The 6,975-nt window shown below is 39.1% G+C and overlaps 1 long non-coding RNA gene across 1 annotated transcript; it reads left to right on the top strand.

Moving 5' to 3' along the window:
- Window positions 1–4,071: 4,071 nt before the first annotated feature.
- On the top strand, window positions 4,072–6,480 carry LOC106517564 (uncharacterized). Its single transcript, XR_001310222.1, has 2 exons — window positions 4,072–5,817; window positions 5,940–6,480. It is a non-coding gene; the product is annotated as an uncharacterized LOC106517564 (long non-coding RNA).
- The last annotated feature ends 495 nt before the right edge of the window (window positions 6,481–6,975 follow it).

Genomic DNA, 6,975 nt, shown 5'->3' with positions numbered 1-6,975 from the left:
TCACATGGAGGCAGTGCTTAAAAGCCTGAATTTTGCCTGAAACTCTCAGAMTGAAGAAGTCTCTTGGAGGAGAGACGAAACGTTTCATTAAAGAAGAACCCGTCCAGAAGACCTATACAATTTTTTCTTTTTGATTTTTTTTTCCTGGATTACTGAGATGCATCAGGACAGCCAATAGTTAGTTTAAATAGCTGACACAGGAACAATCATTTGCTTTATTGTCTTATATTATAAACTTGTGACAGTTTTTGCTGCCCTTTTATCTTTAATTAGATGGTTGACATCATATCAAGATATTGTTTCAGCTACAGAGCAGAAATGCACAATGCTGATGAATGCCATTTGCATTAAAACAAATATAAATCTAATTCTTACGTTTTGAACAGTTTCATCCATGTTAAAGCTTAGTGTTCATGTTGACTACTGTCTGTATCAAGCTCTGTCAATAAAACAAAGTTAAACTCTATCAAGATGGTTGAAAATTGCAATGCTGGCCACATTTTTACTAAAAATATCTTGGGGAAATAACTGGTGGCATTAAATCATTACTGACTTAGCTTGTCACGATCTTCATTCAAAAAAGCTAGAAATAATTTAGTCCATATTATTATACCTTTTATTTCTTTTAATTCTACAATAAATGATGATTGACAGTCAGTCCTGCCTTTTGTAACATGATTTGAATATACTTCTTATTTTTTTATTTTACAGCTCAGCTGCTGATGTCTAGTTGCTGCGTACTGCRGGTAAAGTGGTGCACGTTGGTTACTGACATTGTATATTTTCAAGGCATTATCAAGAGAAGCAATAACTTGCACCATGCTGCTTCTATAGAAAATTACAGAAAATTAGTGTGCTCTTATTTTTCTTCCTTTTCCTCTCTGAGGTTTATTTTATCTTGTATTTATTACATTGCTATTTTTGATTCTTGATAATCGTCTAGATTGTTTGAACGCATCTTTGGATCAACTTTGAGTCGCAATATTTTTATTTTTTTATGTTTACACGTAGTAAGATGGCACAAAAATCACATTCTTGTAAACATGCTCCTGCTTCCAAACAAATTGATTTTTTTGTGCTTAAAAAACACTTCAGTTCCTAAGGTGTGCTAAGGGTGTTCTTTAAAATTTCTGAGGTACAGTTCTTCTAGAAAATTGAATTTTCCAATTCACATAATTGTGTGTCAGTTTTCTTCATTTTGCAGTTCCTAAAGAAACACTCTTGATGGTTTGGAAGGAAGAAAAACACTTTTTTTTTTACCTTGATGGGTTTTAAGGAATTCTTAAGATAAGTTCTTTTAGAATGTTCATAATTTTTCTTGTAGTAAATCTCAAATTAATTGTTTGCATCCATACAATATATTAGTAAAATAATTTACTGTTTCAATTTTATAAGTCATAAATTTCTATGATACTCTTTTACTTCATCACCTGCTTTATTTGCTCCACATTTTTTTAACCTATCAGTTGGTGCAAAATTGCATCACCAAATTAGTTTTTCACCAGACAGACACCTCCCCACCCACACTGGCACAGCAATGCAATAAACACACGTTTCCATTCGCCATGCATGCTTATATACATATGGAGCACTTACACATATGACTGCTCTTGATTAATCAATTGGTTAAAACAATTTTTTACCTCCCATCACCTCCAGGGGTGTTACCTCAGGCTGGATACTCCATGCATAAATCATAAATCAGACCAATCTGGTGATTGCACATGAAATACCCCCTGCCTCTGTCAGGTCTAATGTTACTTCCCATGCCCGAAATGCATAATAGCAATAATGATAATAATAATAAKATGCATGTCAAACCCAGCTCATAAATATCAGGTTCAGACTCATTTGAGACTGGAACTTTTAAACATAAAGCACAACCTTCTCACACACAGGAGTAAATGTGTGCTTGCTGTCTGTATGCATGTTGCTAAAAAGGGAAAAGTGATATATTTATTGTAAAAAAAAACCTTGCATACATGGATTGGTTGTTTGTTTTCATCGTTGTCCAATCATGTCCATTTTTTGTGCATGAGGGATGACTTTACGTCACCATAACATGCATATAAAACAGCCCACTGGTTTAATACCCTCATAATGGCCCACCCCAGTAAACGATCATTACTGTAATTGCATCCTACTTACCATCTTATACGCATTCATTCACCAAACATAAAATAATACTAACTCTGAGGGCTGAAATCGTTTTTCAAGCACACAGGTAAAACATTTCTTTTTTTTTCTATTTGTAAATAAAATCAGRTTACCTTCATGTAACCAAATAGTTGTGAGGTTTTCTGTTAATGTAGCTTTTTGGTATTTGTGTGATAGAATGTGAATGTGTGTGCTTGTTTGTAGCTGCAGCAAAGACRGTGGGTGGGTGGGTGGGGGTTCCAGTTTCATCTTATTAATTCAAGGACGGCTCCTAATCATGCAGAGTGAATATACCGAGATATTACAGGAACATATGCATTAACCTCTTGAATATTTACACCAGGGCGACACACACACACAGTTGCAAGTGAACGCACAGCAGCTGCACACAAGCAATTTGTAATATTGAACAGCTGACACAGTGAAATTTTAAAATCTATTAATAGTGTCACAGCACAGTAGTGCAAGGTGGTGGAGATATTGATAAAYGTGGTGTTGCTTGCCACCTGTTCCCCCTCCATTTAGGCCCATGTAACTTGGAGCATACAGCGGAGCCAAGGCCACTTCTGATGACATCATAGCAGCCGTGAAGGGTGGGCGGGGRTCGGGTATCCAAAAGAAAAGAGACTTCTTCTTTTTCTGTGTGGGGCTTTAGAAAACTTCACTGTATGAACATTTGTGTTTAGTTTTTACATAAAAAGAGACTTCAGCGTACATTAAAGATTGTTTTATTGTTTTAGCACAAAGATTACAAGTTAACCCATAACATCATTAAACAACTGTGTTACCTTAAAAATGCTTAAAGGTACATTAAAAAATAAACAAAATACAAATTGGAAACTTAAATTGCATTTCAGTATTCACACAACACAAACTTGTACATTTACATTTGACCCATATTTTCACATCATATTGCACACAGTCAAAATACTTCTGCTCAGTTCACAACTAAATTATTGTTGCTCTGTTTAAAAAAGAGGGGAAAATAAACAATAAATAAAATAAATGCAATACTGCATTGTCAACAGTTTGTAATCCTAATCAACAAGCTAATAGTTGAGATACCATACCTGAAGATGCAATTCCCACAGTAGGCAATTATAGCGAAACACCCAAGCTCAACACCCCATCACACATTTGTACACCATCCATATCATTTTTGTCCCTCCAATTAGAATATTTTTAATATCCTGCGCGTCGTTAATGGAGATTAATGGTCGATATCCATGGTGAATCCCAATGTCATCTATTATCGTTCCAGCCTTGCTCGCAGTCCGCTCTAATTACTTCCTCAAAATGCCCTCTGCTTCACAACCCCCAGCATCCTAAGATCAATCAATAATTTTAATTTTCGGATGACTCCCCCCGCCCCCCCAACACACAACAAGACCCACTCCAGTTCCTAAAGTCGTCCTGCGCTTTCGCTCCTTTCGTTTTTCTGCATATGTTGATCTGTTTCCAAAGACAATCAAATGTTGTAGCTTAAAGCCCGACGGGGAATTAATTACCCATCTCGTCTACAGCTCCTTTTGATTCCTTCGTTTGTCCGTTCGTTGGATCGCTCGTTTCCCTCGTTTCTCTCTCGTGTCTGCTGTGTCGTTCCTCTCTCGCACTCTCTCTGTCTGGCGCTTGGGGGGCGCTTTCCTCTTTTCCCCCTTCTTGCTGCGTAATTAGCATGCAGATACGCATCGCCTGATTCGCAAGTCAAATCGCCTTTCCTTTTTTCCCCTCCTTTTCCGTCTCCACTCGATTTGGGGACACTGATTGTTCTTATTCAAATAAATTGTCTGATTTGGATGACAAGTACCTACTCCCACCCCCTTCTCTTTTTTTACCCAGTTACACATATAACACCCAATGTATAATACTTCTTCTTATCTGCTGATGACAGTCCCCCCCCCCCCCCCYCTGGTCTTCTACACCCTGCTCTTATCATGCAAATTATGCAAAACCTTTCAAATTGCACACATGTCTAATGCTGTGGCCATTTCAAAACACTTTTGCATGTTCTTTAAAAAGTCTACCCTCCCTTTTCCTTGAAAAGTTTGCTTTAAGATAACCGCCACAGCTGACTTCATGTGATTTCTTTTGGTTCGGAAAACCCACTTTGCAGGCATACATGAACACACAGTGTGTGTTTTGTCCTACTCAACTTTACTGCTCTCCTCCCCTCCTTCTTCCCATCACACGCACTGAACAAGTGCACTGGTGCAGGAAGATGTTTGCTCAGCACATTTCAATATGAACATTATACTACTCTATCTAGCTTCCATTCATTTCCCTGTCATAAACTATCTGCAGCCAGCAGTTTTTATTCATGAACACCATGAAGAAAAATCCCCCCTGAAACTCAAATGCCATTATCAGGAAAACAGATCGAGGTTGGTTGTAGCATGTCTTTTTTTATTACGATTAAACTCATCAGTATTTCACCTTTGCCATGTTGCATGGCTACTTTTCATTTTCATTCATATTTTTGATTTAAGTTCTTATACATACATGAATGTCTTAGTAAATAAAGTGATATTGAAACATTTATTTATTTAGTCATTAAACAATCATTGTCATTATCTTTAAAATTAAAGAAACATAATTGGCTCGACTGAGACAAGTGCCCAAATTAAATGATGTAATTTAGTTGGAGCATTATGAGTCCAAAGATGTGAGCTTTCCACATCAACAAGTGTCCGAACACAGTGTATGGGAAGGTTTCTGTGCACAGTCATGCCTTTGTAGTTTTGGCACCAGGCCAGTTTTTTTTTTTTTGGTCTGTCTTTTCCCCCTTTTTTCCTCCTTCTTCTCCTCCTCCTCCTCCAAGCCAATCTGCTCTACATTTGCCATTATTATGTGCTTGCCATTCAGATGGCATATCAGAGGAAGGTGCCAGGTGCCGTTTACCCCTCTCTCTCTCTCTTTCTCTTACTCCTCCTCCTCCTCACACCCCTCTCATCACATCACTGTTTCCACTCCTGCTTTGGCACAGAGTTCTCTAAAGGGTCCAGGTGGCATCTTGCCCCGTTCTGCTCTTGGAGTCAGAAACAGAAGACAAAAAAAACAAAACAGCAAATAAAAAAGTCTTGATAAAGAGGATACACTTCCTTTCACATCCTGTTTGGAGCATGTTGTGCTTCCTATGCCCACGGGCTACATGTTGTTGTTGTTAAATTCCATCTCTCCACGTCTTTGGGTAGTTGTTGCTGTTTGAGATCAAAGACGTAGACCATCTTCAAATCGTGGAACTTTTTGGGTTTTTTTTTTATTTATTTATTTATTTTTTTTGCTATTGGCGGGACCCTGGTACGTTTCATATGCCCACACACACATTTACACACATAAAAATGCACGTAGATCCAGCAGAGTGCTTCTCTCAGAGCTCCCTGCCACCTCGTCTGCCTTCTGCCTCTGAAGAACTGGGAACACAATGGGATCTACCAGGAACTTTTGACTCACACGCATACAGACACGCGTCGGATTTAATTTGCACGTGCACTCAGCAGTCGTTTGAGGCTTCAGGAAAGTGAATAATCAATTGAATATTGATTCCTTGTAAGATTTTGTACATTTCCGAGCCGAAGACAAAGAGGGTAGCTTAAGGATAGTCGCTGCGAGCAAGAGGAGCTGCAAATTAGCCCGTAAACACAGACAGTGGACTAAACGAAGGTGAATGAACGAACCGCTCATCACTGAATTACGAGACAGTTTTTTCTTATTATTTCTCTATTGTGTCTTCACCCTCCTCCAGATGAAGTAACACAGAATGTAACAATGTGTTTTTTATGCAGATGAAGAGATGGCGAATGGGCAAATAAGCTTTAAACACAGGAGCTGCAGGAGAAGATATAGTGACAGGAGGACATGGTAATTAGGGAGTCTGTAACGCACACCTCATCGTTATGGGGAGTATGCAAATTAATCGGCTGGCTCTTTTCTCTTTGTCGTGGATCAGAAGGCAAGTGCTGCAGAGGAGAATTAAGAGCTATTATTCTACGAAAGGAGTGGTGGGTGTATGCAAACGAGAGACGAAAAGAGGAGAGCAAAGAACACTGTAACAATGGAGATATGCACTGGACTTTACTGCAAAGACGATTTCCAGTAAAATCACATAAATAGACTCGTACTATTCCTCACATGCTGGGAGATGCGTCTACATTTGCGCTGAAAATGGTTAGGAGAACTTGGCAATCAGACAAGCACCTTCGTTCCCTATTATGCCTCTCTGTGCATATTGATAGGCTGCTCTGTGGATGATAATTACCTTTTTGAATACCGAATCGCAAAACGAGCATAGGAATGAAGAAACGAGAAGAAAGAGCGAGTAAAAAAGAAAAAAAAAAGGCAGAGGTATGCAAAGGCGCTAATGATATTCAGAGCTCAGACTGTGTGTCATCTGCATGATGACAACGGCCAATTATAAAGAACCATTCGTTCCCTGCCACAGATGAGTAGGAGAAAGAAGAATGTGGCTGAAGAGGAGGGGTAAGCGTGAATAAATTCCCCGTCGCTTTCTTCTTAATTCGCCGCTAATATTTGCAGAGTTGCGTCATCTGGATTCACAGTAATGATGCAAGAAAAGGCAGCGATGATGTGAGTTCCAAAAGAAAAGACAACCTTTCCTCGTAAGGTCCCTTAAGTAGAATAAAGGCCACAGAAGACGAGAACGTCCCTCCCGTGCAGGATGTGCGGCGGCTCAGGTGGTATTCCGTTGGCACGCTGTTTCAACTTGGCTTTTGTTCTGAAGGTACCCGCTGCTGCACCAACCATCGCCCAGATGAGCCCAAAGAATACGTTGGGAAAACACAAGCATAGACACACACAGAG

Source organism: Austrofundulus limnaeus, unplaced genomic scaffold, assembly GCF_001266775.1.
Source record: "Austrofundulus limnaeus strain Quisiro unplaced genomic scaffold, Austrofundulus_limnaeus-1.0 Scaffold50, whole genome shotgun sequence".
NCBI lineage: Eukaryota > Metazoa > Chordata > Actinopteri > Cyprinodontiformes > Rivulidae > Austrofundulus > Austrofundulus limnaeus.
This window is presented reverse-complemented; position numbering and strand designations above follow the sequence as displayed.